This window comes from Lampetra fluviatilis, chromosome 40, assembly GCF_964198595.1.
Source record: "Lampetra fluviatilis chromosome 40, kcLamFluv1.1, whole genome shotgun sequence".
NCBI classification, from domain to species: Eukaryota; Metazoa; Chordata; class Hyperoartia; order Petromyzontiformes; family Petromyzontidae; genus Lampetra; species Lampetra fluviatilis.
Window position 1 is genome coordinate 1,935,565 of NC_136314.1, and position 25,086 is coordinate 1,960,650.

The 25,086-nt window shown below is 43.3% G+C and overlaps 1 protein-coding gene across 1 annotated transcript in view; it reads right to left on the reverse strand.

The window, feature by feature from the left end:
- Positions 1–25,086, reverse strand: part of LOC144946112 (contactin-4-like) — a 158,646-nt gene that overhangs the window by 124,458 nt on the left and 9,102 nt on the right. The window lies entirely within an intron of this gene.

Sequence of the window (25,086 nt, forward strand, 5' to 3'; positions counted from 1 at the left end):
CAAGACACAGAGTGAGCCTGTTTCATTTGGAAAATTCATATACTCCATAGAGGCATTCTATCCACGTGTAAAGGAGAAACCAGGCGTTTAACTTCAGAAGGCCTGTTTATTGTAGCCAGTTACATAGCACATATGGAGGTGTATGTATGCATCTTTAACTTATTTCGCACCGTACTTAGCCAACTGTGCTAAAACGAGGTGTAAGTTCTATTCCGAGCCCCTCGTTTTTCTCCTGCCTGCTCCTTGTCCATCTGTCCCGGGTCTTCTCTATCCATCTTAGCCCCCTCCCCTTCCTGGCCAATCAATAACCGTTATGGGCCAAACGAGTCTGTAACCGACCCTCCGTGAACTCTTGAACCCCGCCCTTCAAACTCTTCTGCCCAATCGGGAATCTGCTGCTCACGGCCCCATCTATTGAGTGCACATCCGGTGAGTGTGACAGCATAGCCAACGGGGACCCATAGGCGCTTCCTACTGAGTCACGAAACTGTTAACCCCTTTCCCATCAGTTTTTCTTCCGATTCCGTTCCGATGACGTACGTGCCGATGACGTACGTGTACGTACGTGTATGTCATCGGAAGGGAATCGGAAGAAAAAGTGGAATAAAAAACGTTGTTGGTACGTCTTTAGGTCAGAAGCCTTAGCAAGGCTCCCACAAGGCTATGCGGGGAGGGTGCACGGCACAGTTTGGTGCCAGCGATCACAGAACGCTTTGGTTCTCTGCGGTGAGCAAAATGTCTTGAAAAACAACGGGAACTATGCCTCTATGAATAAAATCTATGCTAACCACTTGCGTCTTCCGAAACTCAGTGGTGAATGGGACACCCACCCTGCAACTTGCAGAGGTCTCGGAGCGGGAAAGGGTTAAACTGTGTCGTACACAGGTGGCAAATATCATTAATTAATGTGATGCACTAACGGCATCCCTTACATTCTTTGCTGCAGAGCACAATGTTATTTATTAAGCCGCGGTGCGGTCTGGCAAGCTTGTCATTACATTTACAATTTATTATTTTGCGAAAGTGTCTTAAAAAAGTTATCGTGAGTGCCAACCAAACAATGTGGATAAGCCCATTGTAGGTGAGTTAACAGAAAACATTTAGCATTGCAACCGACAGTTATTGACTAAAATGTGTAAAGCTCATCTGCGGTGGATTAAGTGGTACATTAGCTATCACACATCCAGGCTTAGCAGAGAGTCAAGATGCTTGGGATGACTTAGTTTCAGCTGTAGTGGCATACCCTTATTTTAATCCATATTTTCATACATTCTAACAATTTTGGGGGAACCTGACAGTGGAATAAAACTTAATTCTAAGTTTACAATATAGGAAAGAAAAATTCAGTTGCCTTTATTTCTCTCCAAACAACAATATCAACCGCCATTCGCCACTAAGTGGCGGTGACATCACCAACGCACCTGTGCCAGGCTAGTTGCACTTTGCGGCTATTACTTTAAGCGGAAAAGAATCGCTGGCAAAAAGGGCACGGGATAGACTGGGGTGTTACAGGTAACTGATTGAGATGACTGACAGATACACCACTCATAATCTCAGTCGGGTTTTTTTCAGGTACATACGCACACCAAATAACAATTGTTTTCCATTCGCTGATTCCTAAGTAGCGGTGATGTCACCATGGCAATCAGGCCGGGCTAGGCGCACCTAGCCCGGCCTGATGCAGCCCTGAAATGACTTGATAATGCCACTGCTGGCAAAAGGCCTCCGCTGGAGGGTGATTAAGAGAGGCCCCCACCGCTCACCCCTCCCCCTCTTAAGACATCGTGGTCTATTCTCAAGGGCTGTATTGATGACATAAGGTTGGAATACAAAAAGACACTTCATTGACATCGAGTAGAGTTTCCACCTGCCCGGCAAATTGGCATCAGTGTTCACGTGGCAGGAATGCATTTGTTCCGAGCTCGAGTGGTTCTGTGTTGAACTCAAAAGCTCAGACATGGGAAGCAGATGTTATAGGTTAACTTAATCGGAAGACTCCCAGGTGCGACTTTCTGTGTTTGTCTGCTTGACTGCTCCGCTCACTTCTGTGCGGAGACATTTGAGAAAATGTCTCCGGTCACCCACAGCAGCATCTTTCACAGGCCACCTCCAGAGGGCAATATTGACATCACTGGTTCCAGTCATCTGCAAGTCCACTCGTATCCAAGTCTGTATCGCATCAGCCTTGCCCATAACCCCCATGTCTACCACCAAACTTAACCGGTTGGGGCGTGTGCTGACTGGGCACGTTGCGCCCCGTGACCCGGCCAATAAATCGCCTTCTGCTGGAGAGGCCCACTGATGGGACTCTATCTGGACCGCTCACGCAATCTTTGCCGAGATAAACCTAGGATAGATTGCGAACAAGCCGGCCTGCACGTTTCGTGCACGGACATGCGTGCACCAACACCGCGTACGCGCACACACACAAGCACGCACGCACTACAACGTGCTCTTCTGATTTCAACTGCATCGTTGCCTATTTACAAATGCCCATTATTAATACGTCTAGTTCAGTTGAGTTAAAATTGCGCGCGTGATTTTTACGGGCAAATATTTCAATCGTTTGCGATCCCTTGTCAATCAATTGCTGGTCGAAGGCAACTCGACGTAGAAATACAGATGTACGTTGAACTTCTTTCTTAACTGTATTTAGCCAACCGCGCTAATTGGAGGTGCGGATGCTGTATCAGTTATGGGGGTTTGTTTGACCATACTTACCACGATGGTCAGAGCGGCTTAGTGAAGAGGGGGGGGTGCCAAGACCATTTCTGATACCAGTTGCCAGCAATGTTTGGCGTTCCCATGAATTTAAACGTTTATTTGCGCCACCAAATCTACCGCATGTACGGTTTCATCATCGTCATTATCATCTCCATAAATCACCGTCTATCATCGTTATGCTAATGGCTGAAGTCATCCGCACGCCTTCACCATCTCCCATTATTATTCTTTGGGTCTTTGGGTAAAGTCACGTAGATATTTTTTTGACCTATCTACGTAACTTTACCGAAAGACCCAAAGAATATGAATTCCTGCAGTCACGAAAGCTTTAAGTCACGATTTCATCTCCCATTGTTTACGCAATGTAGCCATCCACCCAGCATCTACAAACGAGATTATTTCACTGCTCCATCTCCACAGCATGGTTTTCCCTTCGACGCGTTCAATTCTCGAGCTACGTTACCAACTTTTCAAAAGCAACCTGGCCACAAATGATAACTCAACGATGTGGATTTTTATCACGTGGACATTTATAGCAGCCAAATACTCTAAACGCACGTTTTTTTCAAAATGTGGAGGGAAAAACTGGAGGACCAAGAGAAAAATCCAAACGACTACGGGGAGAACATAAAAACTCGAAATATATTGCAGGCGTCAGGGTTGGGATCGAACTCACGACCAGGTGAGGTAGTTAACGTATCTCCACTGTGGCCAGGTCGCTCCTGATAAAGGAGCTTATAGCTCAGTGAGGTTTACCAGGTAAAATTAAGAAAACATTTTAAAATATTTTATAAATATATATTTTTGTGATTTGTTTACCTTTCCTATACTTTACACTCCTATCATGTTTTTGTATTGTTTGTTGTTGTAACTCTCTGACCTGCCCCCACTGGACATCTGTAGCTTCATAGCTCATCGGATTCCTCCCAGTAAAAATTAAAATCTTGATTCTGTATTGGGCTGCCACTCCGTCTTGGTGATACTGAGCATCACCCTCGTAGTTCCGTTGTCCTGCCAACCATTCTTAACTTTTGTTGTATTTCTAAATTATGTCTGTAACCTAAACTGTATTTGTTTTGTTTATCCACGTGTTCCAATGTCTGCCTCACCGTGTAATGCTTCTTTGCGCAATTTTGACCTTTCGTTCCATCTCCTTTGTAAGTGGACCAGGTGTGTGATCCAAAGGCCACAGCAGATAATACGCACCGATTCAGAACGTTCTTATTCTGACACAATGGCATGGCGCTTCACATTATCATGGCCGGCTTCCCAAAGGCTCTCCAACTTTCACTCATTCGCCTCTTTTTTTAGTAATTCTGAACTCGGTCCACCTCCAATCACGGACCAAGGCGTGCATGTATATGTTCCGCTCAAGTTTTTCCAGTTGTATCCCTCCAACAGATATCGCTGGTTGGTTATCAAAATTATTGGGTGTGAATTTCGTTTTCCTTATTCATCCTGAGCCCAACTCTTCAGCCTTCAGTGTAACGTTCTTCTAAAATTTGCTCTGTTTTTTTCTCTCACTTGACATCACCATTACCATAGTCGCTGAATTTTTTTTATGGTTACGGTTTTCTACATTAAGATGAATGCTTTGTTTCTCCAATCCAATGCCTTGGTAGCTAACCCCCCTTTTCGTGAAGAAAACTGCTTGTGTTGCGATCGAAACGTCGTAGTTTTTTTATTATTTTCTTTGAACCTATCTACTTGACTTTACCGAAAGACTCAAGAGTATGAATTCTTGCAATCACGAAAGCTTTAAGACTCTGTGGATAACTTTGGAGAAAGCACACCGCGGAGAATGTACGATTCATCAGTTCTTAAAAAAAAATCATTCGACTTTTGTTGAGAAAAAAACTCAATGCCATGAAAACTTTGGATAAACGTTCAACCCAGCAACCGGTAAGCATGGCAGCGTTGGACAAAAGTTTTCATGTGGTTATGGCCCAACGTTGGCTCAGCATTCCGTGTTTACTAGGAAGTTGCCCAATATTTGGAATTCCAAACAAATTTCGATAAAAGTTGTGCAATGTTTATGTTTTTGGGGAAAGAAGTGTTTATTGCATGTTCACTTGACAGCTGATGATACACTTACACGTTCCTTGTGATTCCATGCGGCTGAATAGGAAACGGTATCACATCTCGCTTGCGTGTATGAGATTTAAAAAGAAAAAATCGTCTTAAAAGAGATTTATGAATAAAAACAACTATTCAAGTATTGTTTATAAACATCGATCATTTTGCTCATTAGCAGGGTTTACTCACGTTTGGGTATATCTTCGTTTCATCAATAACCTACACGCTTACATTTGGAATGTTTTCGCGATTGAGCAGCAATTGCCCTTCAATGGTGTTTTGGATTGTGTGTTGTAGAAACGTGCATTTTGAGTATTTGGCTTATATAAATGTCCATGGCATGAGCTGCTTCGCCAGGATATTATTTGTGTCCAGGTTACTATATAACTCAGTGGGGCTTACCTGGTAAAATAAAAATAAAACTTTCAGAAGCTTTATTTGAATAGTTGTTTGGCAAAATGTCCGACGTTCCGCTCCCTGCACTGGAATCTTCCTCAGGAATTGAATAGAATGAGCATCGATTCAGTTCCTCTCATCACGTGGAGCGAAACGTCAGACATGTACGACCAGAAAGCACAATAGAGAGCTGAACATTACTTATTATATATTAATACGTATCGTTTGAAAATACAGCAGGTAATTGTAATTGCTACTTGGCATTCCCAAACCACTGCCTTTCAGTTTGACACCATTAACAATGTTACCCTTGGATGGGGGTTAGAGTGAACATTTTTCACCATGTACATTTCATATTAGTCTCTGTTTAATTTCACTTGCAATTAACATTCACTATAATAAAGTAGAGTTATAGATATTGCAATGAAGAATGAAAGGGTGTCACCTCTCAGCAAAATTGTGGTTTATCCAACACCTTAATTTATTCAAATTTGACAAGCTAGATATTTTTTCATATTAGTTTACACTTTTCTCCATGTTATAAAGTTCCCATTTATTAATATTTAACTTTCAGTGCATGTTATCATGAATGTATTTTATTGGCATATCGTTTTATTGTACTTTTCCTATAGCAAAAAACCCCACATTATGTCAGTGTACCCGCAAATTAATTGTCATATGTTTGATGGTGACATGCTAATTAATTACCAAAAAAGTAACGTGGGCAAATCTTGCAATAAAATAAACATATTTTAGTACGAGGTTGCAATTCTTCATTCCCATCATATGTTAGTGTGTTTAGTTTTGTTGTCATTCCCCGCACCTCCTATTCGCATGGTTGGCTGCGTACGGCGCAGAAGAAGTTCAACATACATAAAAACAAACACCAGCAGCAGCAGCCTTGACCTATCCGCTGCTGGATGAATGTCCCTCCTCGTTGTCGCCATCCTTCACGGTCTCATTCTCTATCTCTGTGGTGGTTGATCCGCCAGGCATGTTTCCTTCTCTGGCTGCCATTCCATCACCAAACTCAACCATCGGTCATCATCCCTTTCAACGACAATGTCCTGCCAAAACACTGTTACTTTCCTAATAGTCTATATGATGTATTTAATTGACATTTGTTTCACTAATCCACGCATTTCTCTTCCTGTTGCTCAGAGTAATTACAAGAGTTCACCTATCCACGCTTCTTTGTGGATTTTTTCACGTTTCGTTTCATATTCTTTGGCAGGGTCCATGCAGATGATTTGCATCTCGTAGCATGCAATACAAATCTATTGACAATGTTCTTTAGACAAATTGCAACTTTCGATTCGCACATCCAATGAGTGCGGTTCGCCACGCACGGTGCGAAAGCAGCTCAACGCACACATATTGGTAGATCTGATCACTTTGCATTATCAAGTGGAGTTTTTCCACAAAGCACTCCAAGCTGCAGGCTGTTTACCTCCGAGCTTTCATCGTCTTTATCTCAGTTCACCTCTGCGCGGTCATATCCGTCGCCGCAGTCATCGTCGTCCTTGTTGTCTTCGCGTGGAATTATTGGTGCATCGAACTCGCCGCACGCGCGGACACCCTATTACGGACTGCCAGACAGGGTTCAATTTGCGGCTCGTTTGCTTGAGGGCATGAAAGCCGGCTCTCAGACGTGCTAGCTCAGTGCCCTGACACACTGCGGTAGACCCTCAAAGCCGGGCAGCCGAATTGCTGCAGAAAACTGCTACGCCCAGCCAATTGAGCCCTGCAGAAATGCCAGCAGTGCTTCTTTAAAACCAAAAAGGCACACTCGGCTGTAAAAAAGAAAAATCATAGGCATTTCCTTATTGTCTATCCCGCACTTTGAACCGTGTGCTGCTGTATGACAAAGGCTCGCAGTTTGAACTCTACCCATGCTGTGCATTGATTGTTAGAGCGTAACAGTTTTTTTTTTTACTTCAGACCAACGCTACAATTCCACTCGGCATTTTCGTGCATTTGGGCGTATAGGTGACGTTTCTTCACTACAATCCCAAACCGATCAGGTTAGCCTTCCTGGATTCCTGCCGTCTGCTTCAAAGTGCACGTTCAAGATCCCCTCGACGTTTTCGCGGAAGCGTAGGCCACTGCGCGCATACGCCGAGGTACGAAATTTTCCAAATTCTAAAAATGTACATCACAATTGTACGGAGCGATCATCGCCCCCTTCTGGAAGATCAATGCCCCAGGATGCTCTTACAATTTAGACTCATCCTGGTTTCTCGAGTTCTCACCTGGTGAAACTAAATGTATTTAAAACTCGGATTTACCGAGGAGTGGAATGCGTCCGAGAGAGAGAGAGAGAGGACGTACACTGTAGAAATGGAGCGGTGAAATCAGTTTGTGTGCAAATGCTTGGCGGATTGTTGCATAGCAGGATTTAACGAGGTGGAAGTTGTTGGGAAGGCTTTCATCTAGCAGTGGATTGACAAAAGCTTGTGATTATGATGACCCTGGATTACCGTGACCAGGGTTTAGTCGCTTAGAAGATGGGATAGCAAAGTCAAATATACAGATTTCAATCGCTCAACATCTGCATTACCTTCTGCCAATATTCCCAAAACCCAGCAGAAAATAATTCTGCTCACAATTATTTTCCAAAGTAATCAGAATATTAATTAAACTTCAGGGTGTTGTATTTTAATGTATAAATTATAAGCTAATTTAATTTCAACTTAACGAACCTTGCAAAAGCTCCAATGAGTGTGTTTTTTTATATCGTCTTCGCTCCTTATCAGTTGGAAATAAATGTTTCATTTTAAGAAGAATGAAAATATCTAATAAGTCCATGACGCTACAAAAACATTCAAGTCTCTATTACAAATTTAAAATGTCCACTCGTGGTTTAAGACAGTGCTCTCGAATCGGATAACATTCCATATCTTCCCATGTTCATAGCATTATTTAGTGAACATGACGTAGTTCTGAAACTTGATCTATGTGTGCAAATATTGCAGAGTGCCTTCTCTATCCAGATAGTTCAATATAAATGTAGCCTCCAACTGATTTTGTATTATTCACATTTTTAACAAAACCAATATCCCCACACATGACTTAGAGGGATTACACCAAAAAAAATGTCTCATCATTTCTTACTAACGTTTTTATTGCTTCCTTATAAAATGTTACATTCATACATTTTTGAAGTGCTGGAGAAATTGAAAGTCCGAATTTGGGCAATTTTGATGGCAGAAATCCTCCATCACGACACTGCCAGACCGCGCATTGGCCTGAGAACATCAGAGTCCATCTTACGGTCCGTCTGGACCATGCTCTCACATTTACTGCACAGCCCAAACCTGCTACCCTCACAATTTCAACCATATTTGGCTCTTTGATGGAAGGTCGACATGTCTAAAACGAAGCTGCTGCTGGGGTATGCTGTTCGCAAAAGGTGCTGACAAATCCTTCAGCCTTGACGGAATGCGGTTTTGGGACCACATTGCCGCAAATAATTAGAATTGCAACAGTCGACAATGACCGCTTCGTCTGAACAGACATGTGGCCTAGGCCAGAGGCCATAGCGCCATAGGCTACGTCGAGTTGGGGCGCTGCAGTGCCGAGATTGTATCGCCTTCGCCCGCTTGGTAGGAGGTCGTGGGTTCGATCCCGACTCTGACGTCTGTTGTATATTTGGAGTTTGCGTGCCCTCCCCGTGGTCGCGTAGATTTTTCTTAGGATCCGTTCAGATTATTTGGCTGTGATTGTGCATTTCCACTTGTGATGAGCCGCTTCGTTGAGCTATCATTTGTGGCCAGGTCGCTTCTTACATTTTTTTTAGCTCACAGCCCATTGGGCTTCACTTGGTAAATACAACTTTTTGTTTTTTCGAGTTTCAAATGGGTATCTTTGCGAATTTGCTGCACCCACGTGTCTCCTCAGGGCGACCGACAGTACGGCGCCACGAACGGTAGTGGACGGAGACTGCGAGCGTCCATTCTCGCGACGTGACCAAACGGTCGCATTTGCACCCCGGGAGCGAAACGACGCTGTCAGCGTCAGGCAAGCCCCGGTGCTGCTGGACATCTCAGAGCCGCGTTTCTCATCGCACCAATTGACACCGAGTCGTTGACGCTGACGACGCTTTGTGCATTGCCCCGCAACCTGTCGGAGTCGGATTGCTGAACAATCCAGGCCTCGGCGGGAGATGGGAAGGTCGGCATCGTGTACCGTCGCGTGCGCCCCGATCTTCGTCTGCGTGCCGAGCCGTCGCTGCGCCCAGATGCGGTGCAGCAACCCTATCTTCGACGCTGCGATGCCGATCCAGCAGACAATGTTGGGCCGACGACAACCGTCACAAGACCGTTAAGATCTCAGATATATGATGATGATGACACTATGGTGTGGGTGCCCACTCCGATGCTTGGCTCAGGGGGACTAGCGCTAAGGTACTGCACATTTGTCTTTTGCCAGGGAACATTGAGACCGAGTGAGTATGCACCCTGAAAAGTGCTGGAAAGTCAGCTGTTAGCTATATGGGGGCACACACCGACAAGGCAGCATCATCTGCATAGTTCAGGTCGGATAAAAATTGCTCACCAAACTGAATACCATGGGCAGGAGATACCAACAGCACTAACTGGTCAATTGCACAATAAACAAAAACAAATCTGGGGCAGCAACGCAGCCTGGCCGATCCCCCCCGGAGGTGGTACTTTAGTGTGGTGATAAGCTGGAGCCACTACGGACGCTAAGACCTTCTGTGCTGGTTCGCAAATCCCGAAGAGCCGCCGGGGATGCCTGCAACCCCCTCTAGTGCAAGCCGGAGTGCTCTTCTGCCCACAGAATTGAACGCGGGCTTGAGATCAACCTGGGCCCCGTGTAAGGGGGAATTAAACTGGCGGTGTTACTGTCAGAGTGGCCGTGGAGCGGGCACCGTATACAATTGTTTAGCGGCTGGTGGTGGTCAATCCCGATTGGTGTGGGCAGCAGCATTTGGATAGAAGGGGAGTGAGCCTGCCCAGCAGCACACGGGCAAAAAGGGGCTATCCAAGGCACAGGCAGAAGGAGAGATGTGGTGGTAAATGTCATATGTGGTGCAAGGACCTCTTCCCCTTGTATAGGATTAAACAGTCCCATATTTCCACTCGGATGGCGCCTTTCCTGCCTCCAGCATCCACAGGAGAAGCTGACGAAGAGCAAGGCTCGGCCAGCTGAACGGCAAATTTCAGCAGTTTCAAGAGGTATATCGCCCGACCCTTTCCGCACCACCGTTGCGGAGCTTCAGAGTGACCCGTTCTACCTCTTCTGTGGTGGATGGGTTCAGTCTTTGTCTCAGGCTCTAGACTCGCGGCGACAGCTGCATCATTCAGCTCCATGCAAAAGATCAACTTCATAATGTATGTGTGTATCTTGAGCGGTGTGGTAGCAGCTAGCGCGCTGCGCTACAAACCCGGTGACCTGAGTTCAATTCCTGCTCATGGCCAACATCGGAGACGATTATCTGAACTGGTCATGGGCCTCCTCTAGGTCGACTCAGCCTCAAATGAGTACCTCGTACGATGTGTAAACATCGCCAATGGGGAGACAGATGCGGCTGGGCATGGTGCTGGCCACCCACCACTACGTGTGCCGTGCCGGCCTTCATAGGTGCTACTCGCTAACAGCACTTACCCCAACAGTCTGTTACAGGCTAAATGGGGTAATTTTTCTCTTGTTTCGTATATTGAACGTATTTCGCACCGTATGTAGCCAACCGTGCTAATCGGAGGTGTGGGAATGCTCCTCCCATATCTCAGAATTCTCCTTTCATCTCTTAGAAACCTCGTCAGTAGGGCTGCAAGGTGAGCCATCTGCCTGAACGATCGGGGTAGAGATTGACTTAGAAACAGCCTAGGATGTGGTGGTGTAAGCCCTCGCTAGCTTCACGGTGAAGTGGTGTATTCACAGAGGAAAGGGTGTATAGAATACAGTGAAAAATGGAAAAGGCAAACATTTCAGAAATTCCAGTAGATAAATAACGCACTGCATCAATTCAATAAAACAAAAGCTGTTCTGAATAAAAAAAAGTAGGTATTGGCCGGCCATTATGAATTTCGCACCCAGGTGTAGTGGGGATTGCGATTGGATGGAGGTGTGTGCTTATATTTGCGTGCCTATGTGCATCTTGGAAGCTGAGCATTTTCGTGCGGTGGTTAGTGCACTGCTCTATGAACTCTGTTGCATTTATTGAGATGTATTCATGGCCAGGACTAGCATCAGTGGCAAATAATATCTGAAGTGGTCCTGGGTTTCCCCTTTACAAACCCATGCTTTCTAGCATGGTGAAGTATGGTCAAACAAATCGCAATGACTGACACTATGTGAGAATGCCTTAATCCACAAGAGAATTGACCTAGGGCAGAATATGTTTTTATGTATTCTTTTAAAAATGTAAGGGAATCCCTTGAAGGTTGTTCTCATGGATATTCATCGGGTCACTAAAGTCCATCCTCATGTCCACGCCGTGAGGGTTGGCAATGGTCCAAGCAGAGAACCGCTTGACAGGGTGAAGTATGGTCAGGGGCTTATCCACTGAACTGCTATGGCAGGCCCATCATGAACCCTGAAAGCAGCAGCTAAGCAGGCTCAGGCACTGTAGCCCAAGTCAGGCAGTATCCTTGGTGCTACCGGGGAAAGGGTTAAATTGAGAGTAGACTTCTTGGGTATGACATACAGCTGCACTCCAACTTTGTTTCCCAAGTGATGAGTCAAAAACCTGCCCATTGCTAGGGGACAAAGGAAGATAAGGCATTTGTTAGATTGGTCTTCTTCTCCTCTCAATTATCCGAGTCAAGATGTCTCAGTGGGTGACATTAATGCTTCGCTGTGCGTCACAGCCAAATGGAGAGAGTGTTTCTTCAAATGCAGTTTTTGCAAATTGACGAAAGGAAAGTGACTGCACACTTTCATCTTGGCAAACAATCGTCGTCATTTCAGCGGGCAGCCAATTATGGAGGAATATGAAGGATCCAGAAGACATTGAGGAATGTTTGGCTTATAAAAAAGTGCCTGTTGCAAGAAGCCAAATGTCTAATCTGCCAAGTAGCAATGGCTTTATTTGTATGCCTTTCAACAAAATCCTTCCCCGGTTTCTATATTTACTTCACATGTAAAACAATGAAAGTGTATGTTTGTCAGGTACGATACTCCAAATGTCATGATATTTCAAGAAGCTTTAAGTCAAAAATGTAACAAACCTTAAATCAATAACGGGGTGGGGGCATTTATTCCAGTTGCTCTTGGTTACACCATGATAATCACAAAGCCACGGGGATGGATGCACAGGCGAGAGTCATCAGCATTATTGGCTGTAGGGCTGCATATTACAGTAAACGCACACATTTCCACTGGATTTTGTCAGCTACGTCGAATTTATTGGCAAGATGGACATTTATCAACGTAATGTCTCAAGCCATACCGCATGAACATTTAAAAATGTGGCCAATTGGCAATAAACATTTGAAATATTTGTGCAGCTTAACATGACAATTTATGTGTGTGTCCCACCCCCGCCGTTCCCCACCCCGCCCCCCAATTCACTGGAATGAACATCCAGCTCCCGAATATCTGTGCCAAGCAGGCAATGCTAAATGTTAATTTGATTACAATGACAACATTATTTATGAGCAATTGAGGGCGAATAAGAAATACGGTAATTGCTATCCAAAGCCTATGTGGGGAGAGCGAGCGGTGTGACTGCTTACACGGGCAAGACATTATTTCATGGTTTCGTGATTCTGCAGAGCAATGGCATTTTTTTCCCCCGGCACGTTTAATATACCTGTAACAGGCAGGGGACTAGCGTTACTGGGTCACCTTGCTTGCAATCTCCTGAGCAATGATCGATTGCACGGAGTGAGCAAGGAAGATCGTGCCGAAATAAACACCGTGAAATTGTTGGGAGAATCCCGAGGAGCTTGGGCGGTTGCCTTGGAAAGCAGTCGTTGGCTTTGTTTTGTTTGTTGCGGTGTAGCTGGGAAAATCCTCTTTGAAGAGGCCCCTGTTTACTTATTCATGCCGGTGCACGCGAGCTGCTGCAGAAGCTGCAGTTCCTGCAGGGTGAATCGACTTCGCGATGCATTTCCACACGCCGCTGCCGCCGCTGCCGCCGCTGCATCGCCGTCGTTGGTAGCGGTTGCGCCTCGGAGACGTTTAATTGGCAGATTTTCCAGCGGAGGAGGGTAAATGTCAGCCTGGCTTCCGCGAGCCGGCTCAATTGCGCGTTGTTTGATGAATAAATTATCGTGCGACACAAAACGTTGGGGTTTTTTTTTGTTTTGACCAAAAAAAAATTCAAGAAGGGAAAAAAAGACGTGCGGAATTAATTGGCTTCCCGTGGCTTTGTTGTGCATGTTTGACGAGTTGTTTCGTGACTTTTTGAAGAAGAAAAAAAACTAAGATCTTCGGTGAGTATAATTGCATCAGCATGCTTGAAATCCTCTCTCGATATATAAAAAATAATATACCTCGTAAATATTTACATGTGCTCACAATCAATATCTTCTGGAATGCTTGAAGCAGGAATTAATGGTTTAATGCACTACTACCTGAGTACAATGGTATGCCCATCCATTATATCTTGTTATTGTTCACTATATTGTTTGCACTCTACATTCCCTTAATCCGACCATACTGCCGTATCATGATGACAAAAAAACATTCCCGGAAGATAATTTTGGACTTGTTCTGACTGATGTCATGGATTGATAATATACGTAAATTAACTTAAATTTACCCAATGTAGAATTAAACATCTCGTTGTGCAAGGATAACAAAAAAAACATATAATGTTAAACCTAAACAAGTTATCAATAGCTGTACTTTCTGAAGAGCCAATATCACTGCGTAAAATGCATCATGGATTCGATATAAAAAGGAACATCCAATCAATCAGAGATTGTTAGCCAATGTCCTAGCCACATCTAACCAACACAAATTCCATGCAAGCGAAATGTTTTTGTTCACAAATTAAGCAAGAAACATTTCCATCACAATATTGGTCCGATGCACTTAATAAAGAAGCATTTCCAATGCGGGCTGTTCCCAAGATAATCGTATAATTGCGCGGTAAATACCTGAATTGTCTCAGCAAAGAGATCGATATTGGCTGGCCTTGCGACAAATGAATCAATGCAAGTGAGTGCATAGCAAAGAACAATGCGCAAAAAGCCAAGCACTTGGCCATTGGAAGAAAAAACTGTTTTGCGTGACCTCTCTTCACAATGTGTACCTATCGCTTTTGGATATATAATATATATGTTGTAAAAGGTGAGGGCACAGATGTAGCCCTGAAATGACTTGATAATGCCACTGCTGGCAAAAGGCCTCCACTGGAGGGTGATTAAGAGAGGCCCCCACCGCTCACCCCTCCCCCTCTTAAGACATCGTGGTCTATTCTCAAGGGCTGTATTGATGACATAAGGTTGGAATACAAAAAGACACTTAATTGACATCGAGTAGAGTTTCCACCTGCCCGGCAAATTGGCATCTGTGTTCACGTGGCAGGAATGTATTTGTTCCGAGCTCGAGTGGTTCTGTGGTGAACTTTTATCACCGTTTCCTGCACAGTTTTGAGATGCCGAGGATGACCGGAAAGACGTCCCGGTTTGGTCCACGCGAAAGGTGGCAAACCGCAACAGAAAGAGGGTGGCAGGGTGGCACAGTAGTAACACGTGCCTCACAGCAATAAGGGCCTGAGTTTGATTAATGACTCAGGTATATTTTTTACGTGCAGTTTGTATACCCCCCCCCCCCCCCCCGTTCTACACAGGGTTTCTCTGGGTTCTCCAGTTTCGATTTAAAGCTTTCGTGACTGCAGGGATTCATCTTCTTGGTTCTTTCGGTAAAGTCACGTACAATGGAAATAATAAAATAACAAAATAAAACATAATAAAATAATTATCACGACGTTTCGGCCACAACTCAAGCAGCCATCCTCAGGTGAAGACCAGGTCTGTTATTTCCATTTTACGTGACTTTACCGAAAGAACCAAGAAGATTCTCCAGTTTCCTTCCATAGCTAAACATTTGTAACCGGTATGGGCCAAACATCCCAATACAAAAACATATATACAGTGCTATACATTACTCAATTGGGAGAACATATCGCAACAATGCCACCTACTGACACACTCACGCACAGAGACAGCCACCACTAGGGGTGCCCTCGGCTAGACGATTTGGCAATCCTGGCTCCCCTGCTGTGAAAATCATCGCACGGACCTCTTGAAAGAAAACAACAATGTTGAGACTTATCAAAGCTTTCCTGGATAAATAAATGTCATTATCATTCCGACAACATTATGTGATCACTCCACAACGTCTCAAATATGAGTGGACAATTCTATTATTTATGAGATCTAAGAAGCGGTGTGGCTGGATTTTTATCCCACGAGCAGCTTTGAACAACACCGTGAACGACTTAGCAGTCTGTAATCAAGCCATTATAAAGCTAATTATAAGGTTGTTTTTTTTATACTTCTCCTAATTAATTCAACTACAGTATTTTGAAGTGGCAACAGGTTTACATCGAAATAAAATACCTGAAAAAGTGCAATAAAAATGCTTAATGTTTCTTTTGACATTTATTTTACGTATAATAATAATATATACCCCCTATATCAATACATTTCTGGATGAAGGCCTGCCTATGCCATGTTAGTCATGGGGGTTATTTGCCAATACTTTACCGCGCTGGTCAGCGCAGGTTGGTGAACAAGGACCCCGAACTGCTTCAGATATCACCCGCCAACTGGTCTTCGCCACGGCCGGGAAACAAGCTCAGTTCACCAGGTTCATTGCATGTTACGCTAACCACTACATCACCACTCCACGCTTTAAATTTGTGTAGAAGTTGGCTGCTATGAATGTCCACGTGATAAGCCACTTCGTTGAGCTGACATTTGTGACCAGGTTGCTTCTGAAAAAAAGCTGCGTAGCTCAGTGGGACCTTACCTGGTAAAACAAAATTGTATTAGTTTTAGTATAGTTTCAACAAAGCGAATATTTTATCGAACACATTCCATAATTGTGTGACAGCTAAAATTTTACGAATTAGTAAAGTCAAAGGAGTCATCTGCTCAATCATAATTGCACATGTTAATCTCGAATTACCATTCCGGAGGCTCCACATTATTATTCCTTTTTTTCCGCAATCACTTTCCAATGTTGCTATCTGTGCCATGGCATGAATGAATTCCCGGTAGGAGATCAAACAGCAGTGCATCACCGTGTCAGAGAATAGCACTGGAAGATTATATCAAAGAACTACTTCTGAGGTCCCTTCTGTCGACCTCATTATCCACAATAGCGGAATATCTTTTTATTTCCACGCAAAAAAATGTGTCTGTTAGATGTAAATCAGATGATACATTAAATCCAAAGATCTCAAACCTTTTTGCCAAATTGTGTGAACATTTTTTATTTAAAGTCACTTTCTGCGTGCGCAGTAATGAGTGACCATGCTGAGACCAGGGCTGAGACCATGAACTTGAGAACATCGCTTAATCACGGGTGTCTGAAACCTAGATTTGAACCCAAATACTCAACATCAGTGGTTCAGTGTTCTGACTCCTGTGCCATCTGTGCGTCCTTCACGTGCACCTCCGATTAGCAACGTTGGCTACATACGGTGCGAAATAAGTTCAACATACATACATGGTCACCTCTAAATTAAACCTCTCTAATGCAAAGGGGCTGGACTTCTAAGTGGTCAGCCACTGTCAAATTCCCACCAATTGCTGCAGCGTCAAACAGGGTGCTTAAAAAAAATGTGAACACTTCTTAAGAATTTGGAACAATTCCACAAGAAATGTGCCTCCGAGCTCTGGAGACCACCTGGAGAAGATTCCAGGCGTGTGTTGACAATGATGGCGAACAAGTGGAGACTCTGTGACTTTTTGAAGCTATTAACATTACATTTGTTATCATGTTACAGTGTATTGTCCGTTCTTTTTCCATTAAAAACGATTGTCCTATTTAAGTGTTAACATTTTTTTGAAGCACCCTGTATTTTATACTGATCCTGAATGGATGATGGGATAAGCCAACCATGAATGTAAATGTTGACTTCATCCTTGTGATCACATGCTCTATGTTTTGCCAATTGAGCTAGTTGGCTCCTCTCAGTTCATTAATAAAATGTAATTAACTTTGGGTTTTGGTCAACATGGTGTTCCTCCAACGTACGGAGCCTCCTAGATTCATTTTGAAGACAGCTTACAAGAAAACGGGATAAAAATCGCGTATCATTTCAAGGAGAGAGAGAGAGACATGTTTTTTGTCAACAGAAGCCATTGGCAGGCTGCTTTCTCATACTCTTAGGTTTTTTCGGTAAAGTCACGTAGGTAAAAAATAAAAGAAATAATAGAAATATGTAATAGAAATAAAATAATAAATCACAACGTTTCGGAGGCAAGACAAGTCTCCGTCATCAGGTGGGACCGTCACAGCTGAATTTACTGTATCAAGTGGAGGAAAAATCCAAGAGACAAGCCCTTAAATACAAGTTAAGGGGGAAGGGGGGGAGGGGCTTGTCTGAATGTGGTAGCCATACTTTCCCTTGCTCCCTGCAGAAGTCTTCAACCAAATATTATCCGCAGAGATATTTGCGTCGAAATGTATCCACTTGGCAATGCAGTGGCGAAACTCATCACATCAGCTATGGGTGAGCCAGGAAAACATTCCTTTTAAAGCCTGTGTGGCGATTTCATCTTGTAAATGTTTATTTCTCTTTTATCCATACAGTATATAGGCTTTTTCAGCTAACCCTCAAATGCCTTCGCATCAAAGGGTCTTTCCTCTTATCATATATGTCATTCTGCTTGCATTAAAAAAGGGGTGGTACATTTTGCATAATGTGTAATGACAAGTTTTCCAACACCCAAACAGATCGTGAATGTTTAAATGAGAGAGCTGTACATTTTTTTAATTTGTGTTTTCATATGTATAAATGTAAGCACTTTATGAAGCATTGTCATTTTGCTGGTCATCCTCGCAGCGGCTTTTGACTAGTCATTGAACAAAGACGGTCACTGCATCGAATGCTTTCAGATGCGCTTCTGCGGCTGTCTGGAACGCTCTTCCTTCCAATATTACGAAGCCACTGTGAGCTATGCCCTTTTAAATAATCTAAATTGAAAACTAATTTCTCTAGAGCTGCCTTTTGTGTTGAGATGGTTGTCCTTCCCCCACACCTGTGATTATCTCGGTTGGCTACGTACGGTGCGAAAGAAGTTCAACAAGATACTGCTGAATGTAGGCCTCCATAAGCCACCACCACCTCTCATAATCCCACGATGTAATAATCCTCCAAGCACCTGCACGTGAATTGATTTCATTGCTCCATATCATCGATGGTTGTCCACCAATATATTTTCAATGCATTCACGATGTTGTTCGCTTCAATGGGATATCTCAGAGCATGCCGTGCTTTAAAAGGGTTGGTGACCTGGCATTCATATCTGCTTCATAGAGTTAAGATTCACTGCAACGTTTTGAATAAATCTGGGAACACCGTGCAGTCATGAAAAACGAAGTTTAAATGATATAAAACAACACATCATACATCTTGACTTAAAGCTTTCGTGACTGCAGGAATTCATATTCTTGGGTCTTTCGGTAAAGTCACGTAGATAGGTTCGTTATAGATAGGTTTGTTATTTTTGTTATTTTCTTTGAACCTATCTACGTGACTTTACCGAAAGACCCACTAATATAGCACATCATACGTTTTCTCATCTCTGAAAATGAGTTCTGTCAACTAACATTATTATCTTCGCCTTAAAACTAAGAATCCATATATCCACTGGTTACCAGAGGTGTGGACTCGAGTCATGTGACTTGGACTCGAGTCAGACTCGAGTCATGAATTTGATGACTTGCGACTCGACTTGGACTTGCATAACAATGACTTTGTCCCACCTCTGCTGGTTACACTGTGTAACAATTTTTTTGGTCCTGGGTAGTAAGTGTTATTTCCTAATTGGTTATGCTTCAAAAGTACAAAAATGGCTATTATTCCCCACAAACTTTGCTTTTGTGACCAGGACAGTGATATTTTGAAATTTACCTATTTTCCAGAACATTCCAGATAGATTCAGTGCTGAGTCAACTTGGAGTAACTTCTAGAACATTCTGGAACCTTCCAGTAATATAAATAGTAGTATAAATACAGGGGCCTTAAGCCCACCAGTTCAGTTTATTTCCAGCTGACTAAGTGGATACATATCTGCATTTTTCTGAGATGGCATGAAGAGGCTGCAAGCATCTGGCAGACGTATTTTTCTATGTCTGCGGCCAATTTATCAAGACAAGAGAGAAAAGTACTCTGTGGAAGCATTTGCTTTCAAGATGCTCATACATCATGCTACAACAGTGTCAGATGGTTAAAGTCTAAGGAGAGAGAACATTTTAAAGAAGCACTACGACAGAATGGCTACAATAATGCTCAAATTAACAGAGCAATGAATGCGAAATCATGATCGCAAAGCAACACTGCTCAAAGTGATCAGATTATTAAAACAATTAAAATACTATATATCTCAGGATTAACTGACAAATTAGCTCGTGTTTTGCAAAAGCAAAACATTAAAGTAAGATTTGGTACAGTACACAAAATTCAAAGACTAGTTTATTGTACTAAAGACGAATTACCTAAATTATCAACAGAAGGTGTATATCGGATTAATTGCTTATGTGGCAGATGCGATATTGGACAGACGCGATGTAACATCAACGTAAGACGAAAAGAACACCAAATTAATATTAAATTATCTCAAACACAACTGTCGGCAGTGGCAGAACATGCTTGCCAATAAGACCACTAAATTCCTGTTAATAACGTTGAAGTGTTGTGTAAAACTAATGGCCAAGACTAATTATAGAATCCATTGCAATTGAGAGAAATACAAATAACTTTAATCGCTCTGACAGCTAAAGGCTAAGTGCGGCCTGGAAGTGTATTATTAAACAATACATATTACAATTACAATTCCTTATATGGGAAACACATTCTAATTAACGGATTACTAACGTAGTATATAATTACAATAACCCCCCCCCCCCCTTTCGCCACCTCTGATTTCTGCACGTGATTGGGTATAGTGATTGGGTTCAGTTATTAAATCATACACATTACAACTAATTTATAATCTACAACTGATTACTAATCATGCCAATTAACTGATTACTAATTTATTATATAATTACAATACCTCCCCCCTCTCTGCCTCTGATCTTTGCACCTGATTGGGTTGAATGATGACGTCACCCTGCTGCTCTATTTAAGACCGGGAGCAAGTGGAGGGCTTCACTATTCTGGCAAATTGCCCGACGATGCTGGATGTAATTACCAGCGAAACGTCGTACTCAAAAATTGTAAATGTTGGGGATTCACTCTTCAACACACCGGTGGGCTAAAGTAGTGAACTATTTTTGTTTTGTCAACGTGACACATTTTTTTACTGATTGGCCGTGTCGGGTGGCGGAGGGTTGCGACACATTTATAAATAAGGCTATCTAACCCAAAAACCTTTATTATGAATCTGCTAAGATGTTTGAGGCCTACAAGGCATATTTCGGCATGCCTGTCGGGGATCAAGACAAACCCTGGGCACCTCATATCACCTGCGAGCAATGCAAAAAAACTCTGGAAGGTAAGATGGACAATTGTTGCTCAAAATGTTAAGTTGTATAACTTGTTAAAATTTATAAAATTTGAAAAAGTTTTTAATTTTAAAATATTTTACAATTTTAAATTTTATTGAAAAAATATATCATATTTAAAAATGTTGCGAGAATCTCTTAAACATTAGTCATGGGTGAAATAGATGTTATTTTGTATTATGGTACAGAGGAGAAAAGAGAGCCATGAAGTTCGCTATCCCAATAATTTGGCGGGAACCCACTCACCACTCAAGCAACTGCTACTTCTGCATGGTGGACCCTTCCAAACGTAGCAAGAATGCGCCTGCTATCACATATCTGGACCTTCCTTCATCCATCGCCCTGGTGCCACACTGCCATGAGCTTCCCATACCCATTCCTCTGGAAAAAGAGCAGTCGTCTTTAGAAGAGAGCAGCAAGTCAGAGAGCGAGGAAGATGTTGTAGATCCAGATGACAATTTCAGAGGTGGAGCTGAGGAGAAAAACCCATACTACCCCAACCAAAAATACCTCAATGACTTGATCAGAGATCTTGGTCTTACCAAGTCCAATGCCGAGCTTTTGACGTCTAGGCTCAAGCAGTGGAACTTGTTGGTTAAAAGTGTGCAAGTCACAGATTGGAGGAAGTGTCACCAACCTTTTTGCAGCTTCTTCACCCGTCAAGATGGGCTCTGCTTCTGCCACAATGTGACCAGTCTGTTCGAGGCAATTGGAATCACCTGTAACCAGAATGAGTGGAGCCTCTTCATTGACATCTCATCCAGTAGCCTCAAAGCCGTGCTGCTCCATAATGGTAACAAGTACCCGTCTCTTCTCTTGACTCACTCGGTGCACCTCAAAAAGGATTACAACAGCATCAAGACGTTGCTGGACGCCTTGAAGTATGATGAGAACAGCTGGGAGGTCATCTTCAAAATGGTGGCATTCCTGATGGGTCTCGAAGGCAGTTTTACCAAGTTTCCCTGCTATCTTTGCCTTTGGGACAGCAGGGACATCAAGGCGCACTACCACATACGGGACTGGCCACAGCGGACTGAGTTCTCTGTGGGGAGAAACAACGTCAAGTGGGAGCCACTGATGGACCCCCGGAAGGTGCTGATGCCACCACTGCACATCAAATTGGGCCTTATAAAACAATCTGTCATAGCTGTAGATAAGGAGTCGGCAGCCTGCAAGTACCTTCATGACTTCTTCCCTAAGCTGTCTGAGGCAAAGGTCAAAGCCGGTGTCGTCGTCGGACCACAGATAAAGAAGATCCTGGAGTGCAATGAATTCCCCAAGAAGCTCACTAGTAAGGAGAAAGCGGCTTGGAACAGTTTTGTCGCAGTGTTTCGTGGCTTCCTGGGAAATCACAAGGTCGAAAACTATGTGGAGCTGGTTGAGACTCTGGTGAAGAACTACGGCACAATGGGCTGTAGGATGTCCCTCAAAGTCCATATCCTTGATGCTCATCTTGATAAATTCAAGGAGAACATGGGAGCGTACTCGGAGGAGCAAGGCGAGTACTTCCACCAGGATATACTGGACTTTGAACGCCGCTACCAAGGACAGTATAACAAGAACATGATGGGGGACTACATTTGGGGGCTGATTCTTGAAAGTGATTTAAAGTATAATCGTAAATCTCGAAAAACTACTCACTTCAAATTTTTTTGTAGTAATTGTTGCATTACTTTAGTATAAATACATGTTAATTTTGATTCATATGTTTTTTTTCCTGACTTTATGTAAACGAAAAGACACAAATTCGCCCTTTTTCTAATTGAAAATAGGTACATTTTAAAATTGCAATGTCGTGGTCACAAAAGCAAAGTGTGTGGGGAATAATAGCCATTTTCTATACTTCTTAGGCATAACCAATTAGGAAATAACACTAAATACTCAGGAACAAAAATTGTGTTACATAGTGTTATGACTTGTGTTGCTTCAAGATACTGTATATATATTCTCAAAATGAGATTCATATCGAACATGTTTTCTAATTAAAACAAATAACTGTTGGGGGGGGTGGGGGTCATGATAGAAATCTGTTTTGGGAGAATGAGAAAGGAAAATCGGTATACCAATGGTTGGCTACGTATGGTGCAAAAGAAGTTCAACATATATGCAAGTACAGTTTTTAATCGGTGCGTATTGCCAGCTCTAATACATCCAAGTGGCTTATAATCAGAAGGCTGCAAAGATTCAAATCCTGGTTGGGGGTTGACTTCGCCCATCGTTCCTCCGGGGTTACTCAAAATTTATTTACTGATTTTGTGACTGCAAGTCAACAGTGGTTGTCCTATCTGGAGCGACTCATGTCAACCAAAGGAACGTGGAATTTCCACCACCGGCTTAGGACTGGAAGCAGGAGACGATCACCAATTGCCTCGACGCTCATTTGAGCAGGAAATTACCGTCTTTGTTTGGTGCCAGCTACGGATTCACGAGAAGTGTGTGGGAACCGACGAAGAACGTGGAGAAAAAAACATGTAATGTCCGCAAAACAAACGTGCTTTGGAATACTCTCTTCAAGAGACGTCAAGAGGAACGCACCGATTGGGGAAATAAACGCACAACAACGATGTCACTTTAACTCGGCTGGAACGGGACACTGCTAGCAGGGATGACCGCTCAAGAACGTAACTGATGACAGAATGACAGCCAAATGAGAGAATATGCCCCGAGAGGACATCCCAAGTTGGGATGAATTGATTAAGTAAATGTATGTGCAGCAATGAGAAGGATTGTGGCATCACAGAATGGTGAAAGATGACTAGATTGTGGGGGTGGTGATGATGAGTAGACCCAATCGAAATACCAATCTGCATGTATAAAAAAAATATGGTCTAATAAAGGGATGTGTCCCTGCATTTCATTTCAGTACCACCATAACCCCCCCCCCTATCTATGAGCAATGAGTGTCACCACGTTATGTAACGATCGTCACCTGATTACGAGCACCAAATTGCTTTTTTTTTAAAGCCAACAAATGACCCGATTGAAATACAGAGAAACATTTATCAATCGAAATGTGTTTCAATCAGTGCATGGCATATGAATGAAACAAAGACGCTGGAAAAAACACGATGCAAGCAAAAGCTGAAGGGAGTGTGGAATAAAATCGCGGAGAATTGCACGCTTGAAAGTCACACCGTTCCCCCGTGCCGACGACTTTGATGCCGTTGTTCTGTGCTGATGCACCACGGATCTTCCTTCGCAAAGTAGCTTGGCGAACTGGCGAGATGGGACTTTCCATGTGTGACAAATAAGCCTTGATCGACTGATACACCGAGTGACGGACAGAGGAATCCATGGATCGGGCGACGAATGGACATCGGTGACATCGCATTCGCCGTCAAGGGAAATACAGTGGGCTTGGTCAAGTCGCAGGACACATAGCCGGGAGGCACGATGGCCAACGCGCGAGCTGTTGACAGAAGTCCAGCCATAGGAGTAAATGCATCTGAGAGGATGACTACCGTAGAGGTGGAGCGATTAGATGAGCCTGTGCGGTGGATTGAGAGGGCTTGTGGTAGCAGAGGGACCACGAGGGCGTGGATATCCAATGGGTGATGATGATGATGACGATGATTTTTTGTTCTTACAGAATTACGAGTTACCATGAGTATGTTTAACACGTAGGCTTTCGCGACCAATATTATTCATAATACAGTTTGTGGGTTACATCGCGTTATTTATAAATGTGTCGTAACCCTCCACCACCCGACACGGCCAATCGGCAAAAAAAGTGTCACGTTGACAAAAGACAAATAGTTAACTGCTTTAGCCCACCGGTGTGTTGAAGAGTGAAACCACAACATTTACAATTTTTTCCCATCAGTATATTTAAAGTCTATTAGGGGAGGCGGATTCTGATGTGGACGATGACGTTTCTCCCAAGGCACAATGCCTTGCAGACGTGTGCCATTGTTGGCAAGTGAGACACTGGCACTTTCTGAATAAATGTCAGAGCGAGAGCAACGTGGACGAGCGTGTGTATGTTCGTATGTCAAAGCCACTTGTTTTTTTTTACTGTGACCAACTTGCTCACAGCTAAACAATGTACAGAACTGCTATAATTTTTGTGATGTCGGGAACCTATATCATGAAGGTTTATCCACGATTTTACTCCACTTATCTTTGAGAAACACAACGGATAATTGCATATAATGGGAATAATGTGCTGCTGATACACATGCGTGCATGATTTCTAAGACATTCTACAATGAACTGTGAGAAACATCA